At 44.3% G+C, this 17856-nt stretch overlaps 1 protein-coding gene across 4 annotated transcripts in view; it reads right to left on the bottom strand.

The window, feature by feature from the left end:
- tmpoa (thymopoietin a) overlaps positions 1-17856 on the bottom strand; it is a 78482-nt gene that overhangs the window by 15612 nt on the left and 45014 nt on the right. The window lies entirely within an intron of this gene.

Below are 17856 nucleotides of genomic sequence, written 5' to 3' on the forward strand. Positions count from 1 at the left end.
GGCAAGTGAGTTAGCAGACAATTCCTTTTTGGAGACTCAAACTGTCTGGATCTCTGACTCTAACCACATAGGTAACTGCTTGTTTGTTTGTACACACAAGGCAAAGCTGCTGAGGAACCATACCTACATTACATATTTTCTTTTTTAACAGCAAAGTCACATAAAAGACAAGAGTCCCGCTGTAAACCATGCAATCACCAAGAGCAAGAACTGGACCGGTCCCAGCTAGGGCCCGACCGATATACAGTATCAGCCGGCCGATTTAATCGGCCGATTATAGCACATCTCCCAAAACTCTGCAATCGGCCGATTTTTTTATTTATTTAATTCAAGCAATCATGTTGAGTGAGATGCATTGCTGCCCCGGGGGTAGCCTACATGCACAGCATTAAAGTTATAGCCTATTAACAGCAGCAGCAGGCAACAGTTCCCCCTGACACCAATAGCAGAGTCATTGATAATCTCTTGACTGTTAACAGTAATTGATAGAATTTATATAGTGCTTTATTGGAGGTCATTCAAAGACATCCGGCATCTCCAAATGGACCGTCACTCGGGTCCGGACCCATGACCAATTTAAAATAATGCGATTTTTTTTTAAATATATAAAAAAATATATACAGTAGGGGAGAACGGGGTAAGTAGGCACACTTTTTACTCTAGTGAGAATTGCTTATCACCTAAACATCTTTCAATAGTCATTCCTACATTAAATTGAAGCTTAAGGTGTTGGCTTGAAATATGTACCCCTCGGGGGACTTCCGGTTACGTCATGGAGGGATAGGTCGCACGGTATCAGAGCTCCCGATAGCCAGGTGCTAATATCCCTGAAAACTTGAATATTCAGAGCTAGAAATCATCTCTGCTGTAATGACAAAGGGGAGAGGTTCGAAGGGTAGGAAAACTGTGGTTAATCAGCCTAAAAATACGGCGCAAGACGAAGCTGAAAACGCGCTAGCTGACCTCGAGATGGAAGAAGATGGCGGCCATGAAACTACCTGCTTTGAACCAGCCGACAGCGAGGCTGGAATGCGCTCGGGTCTGGCTAACATTAGCAAGGACATAAAGGACTTAAAAACAGAAATGAAAGCCTCATTCCGCGCATTTGGTGAAGATTTGAGGAGGGACGTGAAACGAGACTTGGATGATTTCAAAAAAGGAATTAACCAAGAGTTCACTAAACTTGGCACTGAACAGCAGCTGCAGAGCGGAAGGCTAAACGAGACAGAGACGCGGCTGGAGAAGCTAGAATCTTGGGCACTGGAGGCAAACAACGCTCTCATTACCTCTTTGAAAGAACAGAAAACCCTGCAAGATAAGTTAACTGATTTGGAGTCGAGGTCGAGGAGAAATAATCTCCGCATCTATGGGGTCCCTGAGGGAGAAGAGGGCGAATCGACAGCTAAGTTTTTGCAAGACATGCTCAGGCGTGAACTTCAACTGCCGGATGACATAAATCTCCAAATACAAAGAGCGCACCGATCGCTGGCACCCAAGCCAGCAGCCGGCGCTCAGCCGAGACCCATCATCGTTAATTTCCTGGAATTCACCACCAAAGAGAGAGTCTTACGGGACGCGTGGAAAACCAAAATACAGCTGAGAAACAAACTGCTGTCATTCGATCACGATTACGCAACAGAGGTTGTTCAAAAGAGAAAAGAATACAATGCTTCTAAAAGAGTCCTGAAGGAAAAAGGCATCCGGTTTCAGACACCATTCACCAGGATGAGAGTCCACTGGAGCACGGGAGCCCGAACCTACAACGACGCGAGGGAAGTGAAGGAGGAATTGGTGAAACGCGGACTCATTGAACCGACACCGGCTCGCGACACGGAGGAGACCGGGTTGGAGACACGGCTTTCCACGGCGATGGAGTGGCAGCGCAGAGAGGGACCTCGGAGGAGCACCGCTTCAGCAACGACCATGGCAACGTCACGCGCAAAGGAAAAGCTACAAGAATTCAGAAGATCTGGAGATTAAAGTAGGATAAAGACAACACACATGATAACCTGTCCGGTAGGAATGTTCCGTTTTAAACTACGTCTACAAAAAGCTGAATATTGATCAGCACGTTTACCCTATGTAAGTATAAAAGACTATCGGGACCTGAGTGTTACCCTATTTTTTATTCTTTTTCTCTCATAGTTTTTTATCCGTTGGACTCATTTAGAATGACGAAAACCTGTACCTTTGGCCATTATGTCATTACTAAGTTAGGGCCCTCTCCGAATGAGAGGCTTTCCCTTCGGCCCCCCAACGGGACCGGAATTCTGGAGGATGAGAAGACCCTCCTTCTTTTGGAAGCTCAAGTGTTTTATTTGTTTAGTTCGTATTGTGCCACTGTTCAGGCACGGTTAGTGGGGCCACTGATGTTCTTATTTGTCCTTAAGTGATGCATGTTAGTGATGTGAGGATAGCGTCCTTAAATGTGAATGGTTTAAATAATCCAATTAAAAGAAAAAAAGTAATAACCAAAATGAAGAGGGAAAACATCCACGTGATATATTTACAAGAGACTCACCTCTCTCAGCAGGAGCATTCTAAGCTTGGGTCTTTTGGATATAAAAATGCCTTTTATAGTATGTTTAAGAATGGCCCCAAAAGAGGAGTTGCCATATTAATCTCTAATTATGTGAACTTTGAATTCATCAAAGAAATAAGGGACAAAGAGGGGAGATATGTCATCGTAAAGGGAAAAATTGACAATAATATAGTTACTCTGGTTAATGTCTATGTGCCACCCGGTAGTGATAAAACTTTTCTGAAATCAGTGTTTGAAATTATAGTCTTGGAAAATGAAGGGACCCTGATTTGTGCAGGGGATTTTAATATGATCTTGAATCCTAAACTTGATACAACCAATGCTAAAAGAAATAAGACCCAATTATCAAAACTTGTCAATATCTCACTAATTGAACTGGGGATGTTTGATGTGTGGAGGGAACTCCATCCTTTAGAGAAGGACTACACGCATTATTCTGCTCCTCATTCTGTTTACTCTCGAATAGATTACTTTTTTATGAATACAGCAGACAGACATAGAATACAAGATTGTAGTATTGGGATAGCTGATCTGTCTGACCATAGTATAGTCTATCTTAACATTAAATTGGAGGCAAGGAAGAAAAATTCACTCTGGAAATTAAATGCAGGTATGTTAAATAATCGGGACACAAAAGAGGAAATTAAAAAAGAAATTAAAAGTTGCATAGAAGAAAATATAGACAGCCCTGTTGATGATACCATTCTTTGGGATACGGTTAAAGCGGTTATGAGAGGGAGATTGATATCAAGGGCAGCATACCAAAAGAAAATGAGAGGAAGAATATAAAAATTTGATTAATCAATTAAGAATACTGGAACAGAAACAAAAAACCATGAGGATGGAGCCCTTCTACATCAAATAAACATTATAAGACGACAGATAGACGACAATTTAAATAATGAGATTGAGAAAAAACTGAGATTTACTCAACAAACATATTACGAATCGGGCCCCAAAGCGGCTAAATACTTAGCTAGACGCCTTAAGGTGCAGCAAGCTGCTAATACGATACACACGATCAGAGACCCCTTAACAAAAGAAATGTTATTTAAACCAGAGGAAATAGAAAAGGTCTTCAAAGAATACTATGAAAACCTGTACTCTCAGCCCCCAGCAGAAGGAAAACACGAGATGAAAGAACTTCTCAATTCATTGGATTTACCGGCTATTGGAGAAGATCAAAATAGAAAATTAAATTCTGCAATTACTAAAAAGGAATTAGACAGTGCTATTAGCAGATTAAAATTGAACAAATCACCAGGCAGTGATGGCTATCCGGGCGAGTGGTATAAAACATTTAAAGAGGAATTGTCACCACTTCTTTTGAACTCTTTTAATGTAACTCTGACAGAGGGTAAAGTGCCCCCCTCTTGGAAAGAGGCGGTGATCTCAGTGATACTAAAGGGAGGTAAAGAAAAGGAATTATGTGAATCTTATAGACCTATCTCGATTTTAAATGTAGATTATAAGATTTTCACGTCAATCATCTCTAAAAGGTTTGAAAATGTTATGTCTGATTTGATCGATGAGGATCAATCAGGATTTATTAAGGGGCGACAGACTCAGGACAATATTAGACGTACTCTACATATCATAGATCACATCCAGAAACAGGGACTGGAAGCAGTATTAGTGAGCCTTGATGCCGAGAAGGCCTTCGATTGTGTCAATTGGGAATTTTTATATCAGGTACTGGAGAAATTAGGTTTTCAGAAACAGTCAATACAATGTATTCAAAGCCTTTACAAAGAACCCACAGCAAGGATAAAAATCAACGGCCACTTAACCAATAGTTTCAATCTACAAAGAGGCACTCGCCAGGGATGCTGCCTTAGCCCCACTCTATTTGCCATATTTATAGAACCTTTAGCACAGCTGATCAGACAGGATAGCAGTCTGAAGGGAATCCAAATAGGAAAACAGGAACACATCATAGGACTTTTCGCCGATGATGTTATTGTGACCCTGCTGCACCCAGATAAAACCTTTCCTAACCTGATGGCAATATTAGATGACTTTGGTAAATACTCTGGCTATAAATTAAACATGGCAAAAACACAAATCCTCACTTTCAATTACACTCCTAATAAAGAAACCAGAGAAAAATACAAAATTAAATGGAAGGCTAAAGTATTAAAATATCTTGGAGTGACATTAACAAAAACTCTTGGCAACACGTCTGAAATCAACTATAAACAGGTCAACGAAAATATTGAAACAGATGTCAGGAGGTGGTCAGCCTTTAACCTAGATATGGGGACACGTATAGATATAGTGAAAATGAACATACTACCAAGACTACTATATCTGTTTCAATCTATTCCACAGATGATCCCAGAAGCACAATTCAGGCTGTGGGACAAATTGATTTCTAGGTTCATCTGGGCTGGCAAGAGACCAAGGGTCAGGTATAAAACACTTCAAATAAATAAAGAGGAGGGTGGTGTGTCACTGCCTAACTTGAGGCAATATTTCTATGCAGCCCAAATTAGATTTGTAGTATGCGGAAGCTGCCCGCAATATGAAGCCAGATGGAAGGACATAGAAGTCAACATAGACACCTCTCCAATCCAAGCAGTGTTAGGGGACACAGCGAATAAAATGCGCCAAGAAAGCAACAATGATATTATCAAACAGACCCTGGGTATTTGGAACAAGATGGTAAAAGACTACAAAATGGAGGGAGACGCAAAGATTTTGACTTGGCCTGCCCTGGACCACAAATTTAAACCAGGAACAAATGATATTGTTTTCAGACAGTGGTGGGACAAGGGTATAACGGCTATATGTACACTCACACAGGGTGGGCACTTCAAGAGTTTTGAACAATTTCAAAAGGAATTTGATCTAGATAATAAAGATTTTTTCAGATATTTGCAAATTAGGGATTACTTTGATAAAAAAATTAAACCAGAACTATCTGTAGAGGGTAATGCAGTGGTTGAAATCCTAGTTGAAGCCTATAAAAAAAAGAGTAATAAAACTATTTCCAAAATATATCAGGGCCTACAGAAACAAAATGGAGAAAACACAGGATATGTTAAAGCAAAATGGGAGAAGGAATTAAACATAGAAATATCACAGGAGGATTGGTGTTCTATGTGGAAAGCACAGCATTCATCCACAAGCTCAAAGAAGTGGAGAGAATTTGGTTGGAGGAACTTAATTCGTTATTTTATAACACCACATATTAAAAGTAAGCAAATTCAGTTAAAGGAGCAGTGCTGGAGGCTGTGCGGAAACACGAACGCCCATCACTCTCATATTTTTTGGCTATGCCCAAAAATTCAGATATTTTGGGGGAAAATATGTCTGTCTTTAAGTAAGATTCTGGGATATGAAGTCACAAACAATGTAAAGGTGCTTTACTTCTGTATTTTAAAGGATGTCATCTTAGGAAAAGATTTGTATCTGTGTAAAATATTGCTCATGGCCTGTAAGAAAACAATCACTAAGAACTGGTATCAAGCGGACACCACAAACCTCAAACAATGGATGGACATAGTAAAACAGATTAAGGCGATGGAAAAAATGACTTTCTGTTTAAGATCCAGAGGAGCGATTTTCCCAAGTAAATGGAAGAAATGGACTACATTTATTGAAGAATAAGATGACGCTTCATTATCAGGATAAGCTTTGGACAATCAAAGAAAATGTGTATAAAACAGTTATACTGGTGCGCCCCCTCGCTATTGTTTATGTTATTGTACTTGTATTGTGTGTATGTCCTTTAAAAATGTGAAAAGACTTAAAGTTACAACGAGTAAGTCGGCACGTTGGCGACACCTTTGAACAAAAGCGGTAGTATTTTTACGACGCCAGCTGTCGTGAAGCTGTTTCCTAGCTCGTGCAGGGAGTGAAAGATTCAATTAATCAGGAAGCAATATGGTGCGTGGTGCGTGTCCGTGTGTTGAAAGTGTGAGGGCACCGGACTCTTTTCGGCTCCGTGAGAGAGTGGAGTGCATCAACTAATGCCAGTAAGTGCTAAACACACCTGATTGCAATGAGTTGATGCATTGTCACCTCTCACGGAGCTGAACGAGTCCCCGTGTCCTCACACAAAGCGAATGAACGAGAGATGGCAGTTAGTTAGTAATGGTATGGATCACGATTCACGATGAGGTAATGTGTTTATGATGTAAATAATGACTATTTCAGATGAATAATGGTCATCTGATGATGCTGGTGAGGCAAAGTAAACTTTGTTTTAGTAGGCTACCGCTCATTAATTTAGGAGTAAACACTGCAGTCTAGTTTCGCTCCGTGAAATTGTGTATACGTTGCTTGGCAACGCCCTCCCGTCCGCCTATCACTCTCCATTTTAGCTTTTCTTCATTGCATTTTATTTTTTTTCTTTGATGGTTCAGCCCCGTTATCAGTCATTATGACGACAAACAACTGTCTCAAACGGCTCCCGCTCCCCTTCCCTCACCTGGAGGGATAGGCTTCTCACATCGCGCTGCTGCGCCTCACTGAAATCTGCGACCAATGCGGATATGTGACCATAGAGCATGCACGCGTGAACCGAAAATCGGACTGGGTGTACGACCAGATCAAATGCAGTAATAAAAACTATATAAAAACGTCTTTCTTTGCACTGATGGTCTCGTTTGCTGTTAAAGGTAATTTATGATTATGAGAGGAAACATGAGGCTGTTTAAAAGATATTTAAATGTTACTCGTTGCCGCTTTAAATAAAAAGTAAAAAAAAAAAAAAAAAGAAATATGTACCCCTCACTTTTTCTATCTTATTGTAATAAAGAAGAAATGAATCATCAAAGACACCCTTACACATTGTGACAACCAACCCCATCAAGGGGTCGGTTGTCATACACTATGGGGTTGTTTGTCACAATGTTATCTTAATGGGAATAATCTTAAAAATAAGTCAAGAAAGTAGAACTAAATTTGAAAGTTTAATTGCATTGTCAAGTTGACAAATAGGCCTACATAACTTACTGTAGCCTTGGCAGCTGGTCTAGTTTGGGATGCACTGGGTTGTTTTGATTTTGTTGCCCTTTTTTCTTTTGCATGCTAGCTGCCTTTTCCTGCTCTATTCTTTCCTTCTCTGGGGTGTCAGTGAGGATACAGCTTGACAATTTCTTTCGTTATTGGGTTCCTTTTCTGGCTGCAGCCTTGAGATAACATGTGACAACCAACCCCAACTTGAATTTCTTGCTAGCATCAAGGCCAACAACCATCTGACAACTAATTAGCTTGCTAACCACAATCTAAAATATAGTTTACCCGTCACACTTTGTATGGGTAACAAGTGTTTTGTTATAAACCCATTGTGTAAAAGCCTAGAAGAAAAATACTGAGGATCTAAATATTTTCAATTTGACATGAAAAACACAAACAGTCGTCTCACCTCAAATTCAGCAGTCTAACTCCAAGGAAGACTATGTAGGTGACCCCTGATCCAAATTCTGGATATTTACATACCAAAATTTCATAGACAGCTTCTTCTGGTTCCGAGATATAACGATTGTGACAACCAACCCGTGTGACAAATTACCCCGTTCTCCCCTACAGTGTTTCCCCCAGGTTCACACAGCAGCGGCGCGCCACCGCTGCTATATTTTTCCCGCCGCTGCTATAAAAATCATTTGCATATCAATTTAGGTTAAAAAAATTAAAAACATTTCTTTTTTGCCGTCTCATATCCGCACGTCGCCCACGTTCCCAACGGATGTACACTCGCGCAGCTTACCGCTAGGAATGTCTGCTGAAAGTTCTACAGCTCAGGATTTTAAGGATTTTCATTGATGCAAGTTCATTGATGAACTTGCATCAATGAAAAAGATGTCAGTTTTCTGAAGGGCTTTAAATAGGCCAATCTATGTGGCTAAATTTTAGCATGATAATATTGATGTTTGATTGTGTCAAGTGTCAAAGGATGAATGCAAACATTATCTGGTTATGTGTTATGTAGCTAACGTTAGCTAGCTGCTGATAGCCCATCCCTTTTGTTTCCAGTAGTGGCTTTGCATTTCATTACCAATGTAAACTGTCATAAATAGTTTACACCAGTGCTGGGTCATGATTCCTAAAAAAAATGATATTCCATAATAGCTCTATCTCAATGAACCTGAATGTTGTCTTCTCCTTCACAGAAAAAAAATACATTTCCACTAAATTGATTCTAGAAAAGGCACAGATTGGTTGATTTTTATCCACCAGAATGCAGGAAATTAAGTGTTAAATTCAACATTTTCTGGGGGGTGCCCCCATACCCCCCACCTATAATTTTTACCCCCAAATGTTGAAACAAAACCTAGCCTATATGCCCTGTGCGCAGGTTGGTTTACAATTAGGGCTGTCAAGCGATTCAAAAAATTAATCTAATTAATTACAGGCTCTGTGATTAATTAATCTAAATTAATCGCATACTTTTATGACGATTTTATACCTGTTTATAAACAGCTGTATAGCCTACTACAGTTTGTTTCTCTCTCTCTCTCTCTCTCGCTCTCTCTCTCTCTCCGTCTCTCGTAACTTCTGTCTCCACAACAGACAGCGCTGCACTGCCACAGATGCTTATGCCGATTCATTCACCATTGTCGTACTCATAGGCAAAAATATTGAGAGACACACACACGCACACACTAGGGATGGGCATAATTAATCGATCATTGCTCGTTAAGAATATTTTCGATCACGTGAAATTGTTATCGATCATATAGCCGTTGTGTTGCGCAGTGTGAGTCCGGCAGCACAGCAATGAATTTCACTGTGGCAGCACCAAAGACTGTATGGGCAGCAATTAAACATCCTACCAGCAGGGGGAGATACTTAACTAGTAGTAGGAGACAACAGAACAGGCTCAGGCAGCAGCCTGCGACATAGACATTATAAATGTCTATGGCCTGCGAGCTGCCAAAACGTAAACAGGAAGAAGCGAAGTTTGGCATCGGACAGGTCCATGGGACAGCTTTAGAACCGAAAATAACTAAGTTCATTGTGAAACCTTTTATAAGTACAACACTTAAACAAACTGAATTATGTACCACTTGTACATTGAAGCCTACATCCGACCCTGTTTAACGTGTTACGTTAGCGCCGTTAGCATTAGCGGCTAACTTTAGCGTCTATGCTTTCCTACTTCGCCTTCATCAGGGAACTAATTTGCACATTTTGTTTATTAGATGAAGTAACGTTAGGTCCTTTACCACTCAGAGAAACGTGCCGTGCCCTTATGCAGTCTTTGGCAGCATCTTAGGAGGCGCATATGTGTTTAAACTTTAAAAGGTATCGTAGCATTGGCTCCTTGTTGGCCCGGGCTTTAACCAGCGCCGCATTTTATTATTATTTTATTTTTAAAAGTTGCCTTGCCTTAATAGACTGTTGTTTGCCTAGAAGATCTTGGAATAAAGATGTAATTGAGTAAAAACCTCTTGTATACAGTCTATGGTAAAAACGCTGTATTTTGGATGTTCTGTTGGCATTTTTTAATATGTAAAAAGATAACGATTGCTCGATAATTGATCGTTAATTTTCCCGATGATCGATCAATGAAATTTCTTAAAATGCCCATCCCTAACACGAGACAGCTAGCAAACAAAATTGAGACACGGGGAGAAAGATTGAGAGATACTGTTTTGAACCTAGCCTACATTGTTGCACCCACTAAATCAATAATGCACAGACACTGGCTGTGGAGAATAAAGTAAGATGTCTTCCTACCTTCATGCTTATTAAACCGTCTATAGAGCCCTCGGCCCCCTGCTTCTCTCTTTACTTTTCTCCCTTTCACCCGCGCGGGCTGTGTCTGCTTCAGGTGCAGCTCGGTGCAGCTACGCACCACTTTTGCACTGGGTCAAAGGGCATTATAGAAGTGCGATTAATCTGCGTTCATTTTTTTAGTCGCGTTAATTTTTCTGTGATTAATTAATCGAAATTAACGCGTTAATTTGACAGCCCTATTTACAATATATTCATATATGTTGTTGTAGGGGGTCAAACCTATGGACAGCTCTGTGCCGCCACCATGCGGCCAAAACACTGCAGTACACCTTTACCTCTTCAGGTGGGCGTATCCAAACGCTAGCCTGAAACTCCACCCCGGGTGAAAACCGGGACCTTTAAAAGGACGAGCGCTGCGCAGTTCTTTCTTTCTCGTGCTCGGCTGTTAGCTGACCCACATATAGAAACAACAAGTCTGTACAGATCTACAGGGCCTCCTTCGATCCCTGAACCAACCACCACGTGTTTTACTAAAGCTATCGCCTGCGGCCACGGCGATCTCCAGAACGACAAAGTGAGTTGGAACTGTTTCGTTGGAACGACCAGAAGAACTAGGAAACAGGCGGTTTACCTAGAAACCTAGCCTTTTGGACAGCGGACCGTAAGCCGATCAAGTTGTCCCCGATCGCCATCCTCCGCACAGAATCAGCTGCGCCCTTTGCCTCTTTCCTGCGATCTGACGACCGCAGAGATCACCTCACCAGCTCCCCGACCGCCAAAGGCTCGGAGCCTGGATTTTGGATCGCTGTTTCGCGGGCCCCTTTCGCCAGTCCTGGAAAGGATTGGCCTACCCGCCTCAACGACGACGAAGCAGTGGAAACTAGTTTCCCCCAAGTGAGATTTTGGCTTTATAATTACCTGGGCAGATGTTAAGTTATTATTACTTTTTAAAGTGTTGAACAATACTGTTTATTTTCGAATTTGTGTTTGCTACTTTGAACAAGCTGTGTGATTTATCTCCGTTTGTCCTCCAGAACGGGGAAAGTTTGATCATTTCATTCAACGCTGCAGTGTGGTTTTAATTCTGCTGTATGTTTTAAAAACCTCACACTTTACTTTTCTTTTCCCCCCCCTCCCCGCGCTCAAGCGTGGTCTTTCCTCCTCTTCCTCTCCTGCACGCCTACACATGTTAGATAACCCTAATTGTGGTCTTGATCAGATAGTGATATTGGTGTTCAGATCGGCGGTAGAATCCCTTTTAAAGAGCTAGTGGCTTTTCGAAATTCGCAAACCCCTTCTTCATGTCCTTTGTTCTGAAGTAGACGCCCTTTTGAGTACCCGTGGTAGCTACTTCCCCCACCGGGTGGAGGTAGAATAGTCACACCGCCGCCATTTTAGGGCCTCCTTAGGCTAGCCTGGCCAACCGCCATTTTGGGTCTTTCGCCCCTCACTGTACCTTTGGTAAGGGTTAGTCTACACGCCCCCGTGTCTCACTGACCGGCTCCCTAACTCCCCCGTCCCTTTTCCTACTTCGCTTCACCCACACATATACACACACACACACACACTCACTCACTCACTCACTCAAACACATACATACTGGTACATGGCTGTACAATGTTCTAGACGTTTTCTTTGATTAAGTTTGCTAAGTGTATTTGCTTTATGCGTATATAAAACGGATGTTACCTTAAGTTTCATTGTGGTTAGAATAAATGTTCTTATATTGTAACCAGAAGTGTTTGTGATTTATTTGTGTGGATATTATTGGAGTGTCAACAATCAACAAGTGAAAGATTCTGTAGCCTTCAGTGTTAAGATCATATTACCAAATTTATAATAGTAATTACTTGATTACATTATTTTATGGAAATGATCATTGAGACTAGGATTTATTAATATTGATTCATTTAACTGAACATTAAACTAATCAACATTTGAGAATAAATCATTGATTAAACGAGACAATTTGCTATTACTTTTCCATTCTTAAATGAATGGTGGTGCCCCTTTTGAACTTTAATAAACTATTAAAGTATTATTAATCATCAGATTAATTTCCAATAGCTGAATTAATCTGAACCACCTGTACCCGCTACATTGTTTTTACTTTTTGGATTAAAGGGCAGGACACACCAGTCCGACTCGTTCCGACTACCCAAAAATGGAGTCGCCGTTTCAGGAAGCTCCAGTCTTCCCGTCGCGGCCAAAAAACACACCGAGACGACTGCTTATTTTCCGTACGCTCTGCGCTTGCGCGGGACGTAATGTCTCCACAACAGCAGGCGGCGCTAATCTGTATTGTGGCCCGAAAAAATACGAAAGCCGGAAATGATGGGACAGCTCTCTAGAGCATAAACATAGATAGAAATACGTATTTATATTTATGGACCATAAGAGCACAATTTTTAGCAGAGAGTGTCGAGCATGGTGTCGAGCAGTCAACAAGGGTTGATGCATGTGAGTACTCTCAAAACGAAACGAACAAACACATTAAAACGATGGCTAGCTGTTGTTAGCTGTTTGTGCTACCCGCCTCACATCCGGGCTTCACTGATTCGCTAGCCCTCCACCAATCAAATTGCTCCAAATGAAAGACAGTCGGCCGCCGATTGAACATGATTGGCATGTCGGTAAACTACATGTCTGGCCCTTATTGTGATCATATCATATCGTAGAGTGGCTCTTTGTGAAAATGAGTTTGACACCCTTGGTCTAATTGATATTTCCTACATTCAAACGACATCACTGCAGCACACATATTCTTAAAGTCCAGGTTGTGGCACAAATAAATGATGTTCATAGCTTGACTGCTCTGCGTTAAAGGGGTGATGAATGCAATCTTACCTTTGGTGCATTTTTACACTTTTTTTGGATTAGGTTAAAATGGTATTAATAAGGTAATTACACTCTAAAATATAAGACAGACCCACCAGGAGTAAAAACAAACAATGATTTCAATCTCATAATATTATGAAAAATATATATCAAATTCAACCAATCAAATCGTTCGGACCGAACGATTTGATTGGCCGACAGACCTGTCTGTTTGCGGTCTGCTTCTGTATTGCGCATTCTCAACTAGAGGGTTTGTTTTGATTCCACGGCAGACAGTAGCGAGTAGCGACCATTGTAGAAAGGCCCCAACGTTCATAAGATACAGTGTTGTTAGTTCTTACAGTGTGTTAAAATGTGTTTTGTTCAGTGTGGATAGCAGTCAGTTAGGGCCGTGACGTCAGTCGGACAGAGAGCCTGTTTAGTTTCCGTTCTCTTTTCCCTCGGTCAGATGTGTGAGCGTTGCCGCAGTAAGCGATCATTCCACATGGAAACGTGTTTATCTGAGTTTAAATGTGAATCACCCGTGTGTGAGTATGTACATGCAGTCCCGATCGCTGTTATAATATAGTTTGCATGTTATCGCGGGTCGCAACAGCTGTTGTAACGTCTCCTCACGAGCGGAGTTTAAACCTTTGTTCTTTTCCCGCGATCTATATGCGACTGTGCCTGTGAAAGAAGGAAAATAAAGAGCGGATAACGTATGTAACTATGGTTCTATGAGTTCCGGATGACCGCCAGAGGCGGTGCTTACAGCACTGGATGTTCCATCGCGCGCATGCGCAGGTCGAGATCTTTATACCAACAAAGTCACCTGTGACACCTGGGTGACTCCGGGAATGTCTATATATTCCGGAATAGGCGGTGCTTACAGCACTGGATGACTTATACCAAAAAGGTCACGAAGAGTACTCATCAATTAAGGGCTTGCAGCCATCAACAAGACAGCTGTCATCCCACCGGATGAGGTGCAGCAACATTTACTCTGTAGAGCCGCGCAACGTACATGATGAAGACCATGTAGCCGTGGCGCAAATGTCCTGCCGTGAAATCCGCTTCAAGGCAGCCCATGATGTAGCCATACTCCTGGTAGAGTGGCACTCAACGGCCAAGGCATGGGGAGCCCCTGTGCTCTATATGCATTCAAGACCACATCCACAAGTCAGTGGGAGTGTCTCTGTTTGGACAGGGCAGCCCCCTTCCTGCAGCTCCCATAGCAGACAAAGAGGTATTTGTCTTACGCAAGCTGGTTGTTGCCACAACCTATGCCCTAAGCGCCCGCACCGGGCACAGTGGGTCTGACATTCTTTCTGCACCCCCTGGTGAGCCCAGGGGATTGAAAGCAGCCAACTCGATCGATTGGTTTACATGGTGGGGAGACAATCGTTTGGATAGGAAGGATGGATTTGGCGAGAGCACCACTCCTGACCCTTCTGCATGCCAGAGCAAGCACGCCTGGCTCACTGACGAGGCATGGAGTTCACCGACCGATTGCAGTAGCAATGGCAAGGAGGAATGCCGTCTTCATAGACAGCCGCGTCAGGTCTGCCTGACTCAGCGGCCCAAATGGGGGTAGACCTAAGGCCCTCAGGACTACTTGCAAGTCCCATGATGGCGCCCTCAGGGGTCATGGTGGCTGAATGAAGCCTCTGGCCTCCCTTCAGAAACTGCCTGACTAGGTAGTGGGACCCTACCGTCTGGTTATCCACCCCTGCATGTGCGGCCGATATCGCAGCCACATAGACGCACAGGGTGGAAGCAGCTCTCCTGCTGCCCAACACAGACTGCAGAAAGTGTAGTATCACTATCACTGAGCAAGTCCATGGGACTTCGCCATGTGCCATGCACCACTGTGAAAACAACTTCCACCTGTTTGCATAGCGCTATGTAGTGGAGAGTGCCCCTGAAGTTAAAAAGGTATGGACCTTTGACTGGTCGCAATACGTCAACAGTGGGTCCTGGCTACCAGGAGCCCCACGCACAGCTGCAGGCGCCCCGAGTTCGGGTGCCACATGTGTCCGCCTACCTGAGACAGAAGGTCCTGTCTCCCTGGAAGGCACCAAGGCTCTCCTTGAGGAGTTTAGTAACGCTGGGATCCATGGCCTTCCTGGCCAATGTGGAGCCACCAAACGTAGGCTGTAACTGCAATGCTGGACCCCATCCAGTGTTGTCAGTAAAAAAAGAATTGTAGGAAATGCATAAAGCAGGCTGACTGGCCAAGCATTAGCCAGAGCATCCTGCCTTAGGGGACTGGTCCTCTCCATCTAGGAGAACCCAGGGGGACAGTGGGTCATCTCTTCGGAAGCAAAGAGATATGCCACTGCCCTGCCATACTTGTCCCAATCATGCCCACCACCTCCGGATGGAGTCTCCACTCCCCGGGGGTGGCCCTTTTCTATCGCTGTGTTCCGGACACCTGGAACTTGGACAGCTTAGATAATGATAATTAGATAATGCTGAGGTCAGCATACTTATCAGTCGAAGGAAGAGGCTGTACTCCAGCAGCCTCCATTGCATGAAGTGCTGTAGTAGCTGCTGAACGGTAGCTACGCGCTACGGAGAAAGGCAGGCTCGCATGGCCGCCGAGTCGAGCACCAGCTGAGCTGTAATGGTGGCAGAAATGCTGCCACACACTGTTTAATATACGCAGAGCCAGGGACGGCCCAAACGGAAGAACCCTGAACTGGTACACCTTGCCCAGAAATGCAAAGGGGAGGACCACCTGTGACATTGGGCAGTAGGGACTTGAAAGTAGCATCTTTCAGGGCTATGACACAACCCAGTCCGCCTGAGCGATAGACTGGAGGACCCCTGCAACACACAGCATGGGGAAAGGAAGAATTGTGAGGCACTGATTCCGCCGTCTTAGTCCAGAACGGGGCGACCCCGCCCCACCTCCTGGTACCTGAACTTCGGTTGAGTAGAACCTACCGAGCATCGAGTAGCACCCCCAAGGACTCTGGGGGAGGGCGGAGGCTGGACGCCGACCTCCTGGCGCCTGAAATGCAGCTGTAGCGCAGTGTTACGGCGCTATACAGAATGTGCTGAGAAGCACTGGCCCCTTGATCGTCCACCTGAACGTGGTTGAAGCTATTGGCACGGGGTACCACAGAGGTGCACGTCGCAGCGTGCAACTACTGTCTAGCCTGGTCAACCTGAACACTTCGCACCGGGCCTGAAGAGCAGCTGGCCGAACGTCTGGCCTGGGATCACTGGAAGAGAACGGAGGGTCTGTCGACACACCTCCGACTGGGACGACTGCGCCAGCCAACCCTGGCGGCGCGCCACGTCACAGTTGACATCAACCTGCCTTGCTCCCTAAGTCATAATGCAAAGTCTGCAGTGAAGCATCACTGAGGGTCCATGCTGAGTGACCAGCACCTGACCCCTGTATGGTTTGCGACCGAGCCAGGACTGTGTGAGAAAGCAAATTCCCAGATGGCCCACACCGGCAGCAATGTCGTAACTCCTAGTAAGGAGGTCGCCTGAAATCCGGCACTGGGGCCGAGGGCAGCGCACATTGGCTCTCAGAGCCTCGTCTGGGGAGACAACCAGGGATGCTATAGCAGGCTCAATCGGAGCTAACCACTCCAAGCCCTAACTATCAGCATTGTGCATGGCTGCCAGAGCTCTGCTGTCACTAGTGTGATGGGAGAGAGCCCTTAAATCTGGCCAGCATCTACGGAGCTCTGCGGAATAAGGCTCAGAGGGAGGCACACAGAAACGGAGGATTGAGGGCCTGCCGAAAAGAAGGCATTTGTGGGTGCAGATGAAACCAGAGCTTCATCTAACCCCATACTTGGCGAGTCATGGACGGACACTGACCCTCTAGCCGAGCTGCCCACCTCTAAGAGGTTACAGGATGCAGCTGTGGACAGCATGTCATCCCCTGTAGTAGGAAGGATGCCCAGCCGCAAGGTTACTCACTGCCACTGGTACCATGAGCTGGTTGGAGGCTAGTAGAAGAGCCTCTACCTAGCAACCTAAGTGCCTGAGACATGAAACTACAGTTCATGCATGGGTTATCTGACAGCACTTCCCTCAGGTGCTCAACCCTGAGACCTGCATGGCACTTGTCATGGCCATTCCCCACTGTATGGAGGTCAGGAAGGCGTAAGCTGCCCACTGTCGAGCCAACTAAATATGCATCTGACTAAGGTATGCAACCGGGCTTCAGGCGAGAGCAACCGAGCCACGGCGCGACACCGCCAGAATAATACAGCGGCAGTGCAAAACTATAGCGCCCACTGGCGAGCAAATTACAGTAGCCTGCACAGACAAGATAACCGTGTGACAGCTAAAATAACACAGTGAAGGCGACTCTTGGAAACCCAAGACGCTCCCTGGCGAGCAACCAATGTATGCAACCGGGCTTTAGGCGAGAGCAACCGAGCCTCGGTGCGACACCCATGGACATATAAGAAGGGCGACACCGCTAGAATAATACAGTGGCGGCGTAAAACTACGCCCACTGGTGAGCAAGTTACAGTAAAACATGCTAGAATTTAGCCAAAAGTCGAGCCAGCTAAAATATGCATCCGACTAAGGCATGCAACCGGGCCTCAGGCGAGAGCAACCGAGCCACGGTGCGACACCGCTAGAATAGTACATTGGCAGTGTAACCATGCCGCCCACTGGCGAGCAAGTTACAGTAGGCTAGGCAATCGAGCTCTAGGCGAGAGCACACCCAAGCAACAACGCGACCTGTCGAGCCAATTAAAATATGTAATCCGAATAAGGTATGCAACCGGGCTTCAAGCGAGAGCAACCGAACCACGGTGCGACACCGC

This window comes from Ammodytes marinus (assembly GCF_949987685.1).
Source record: "Ammodytes marinus genome assembly, chromosome: 22".
NCBI classification, from domain to species: domain Eukaryota; kingdom Metazoa; phylum Chordata; class Actinopteri; order Uranoscopiformes; family Ammodytidae; genus Ammodytes; species Ammodytes marinus.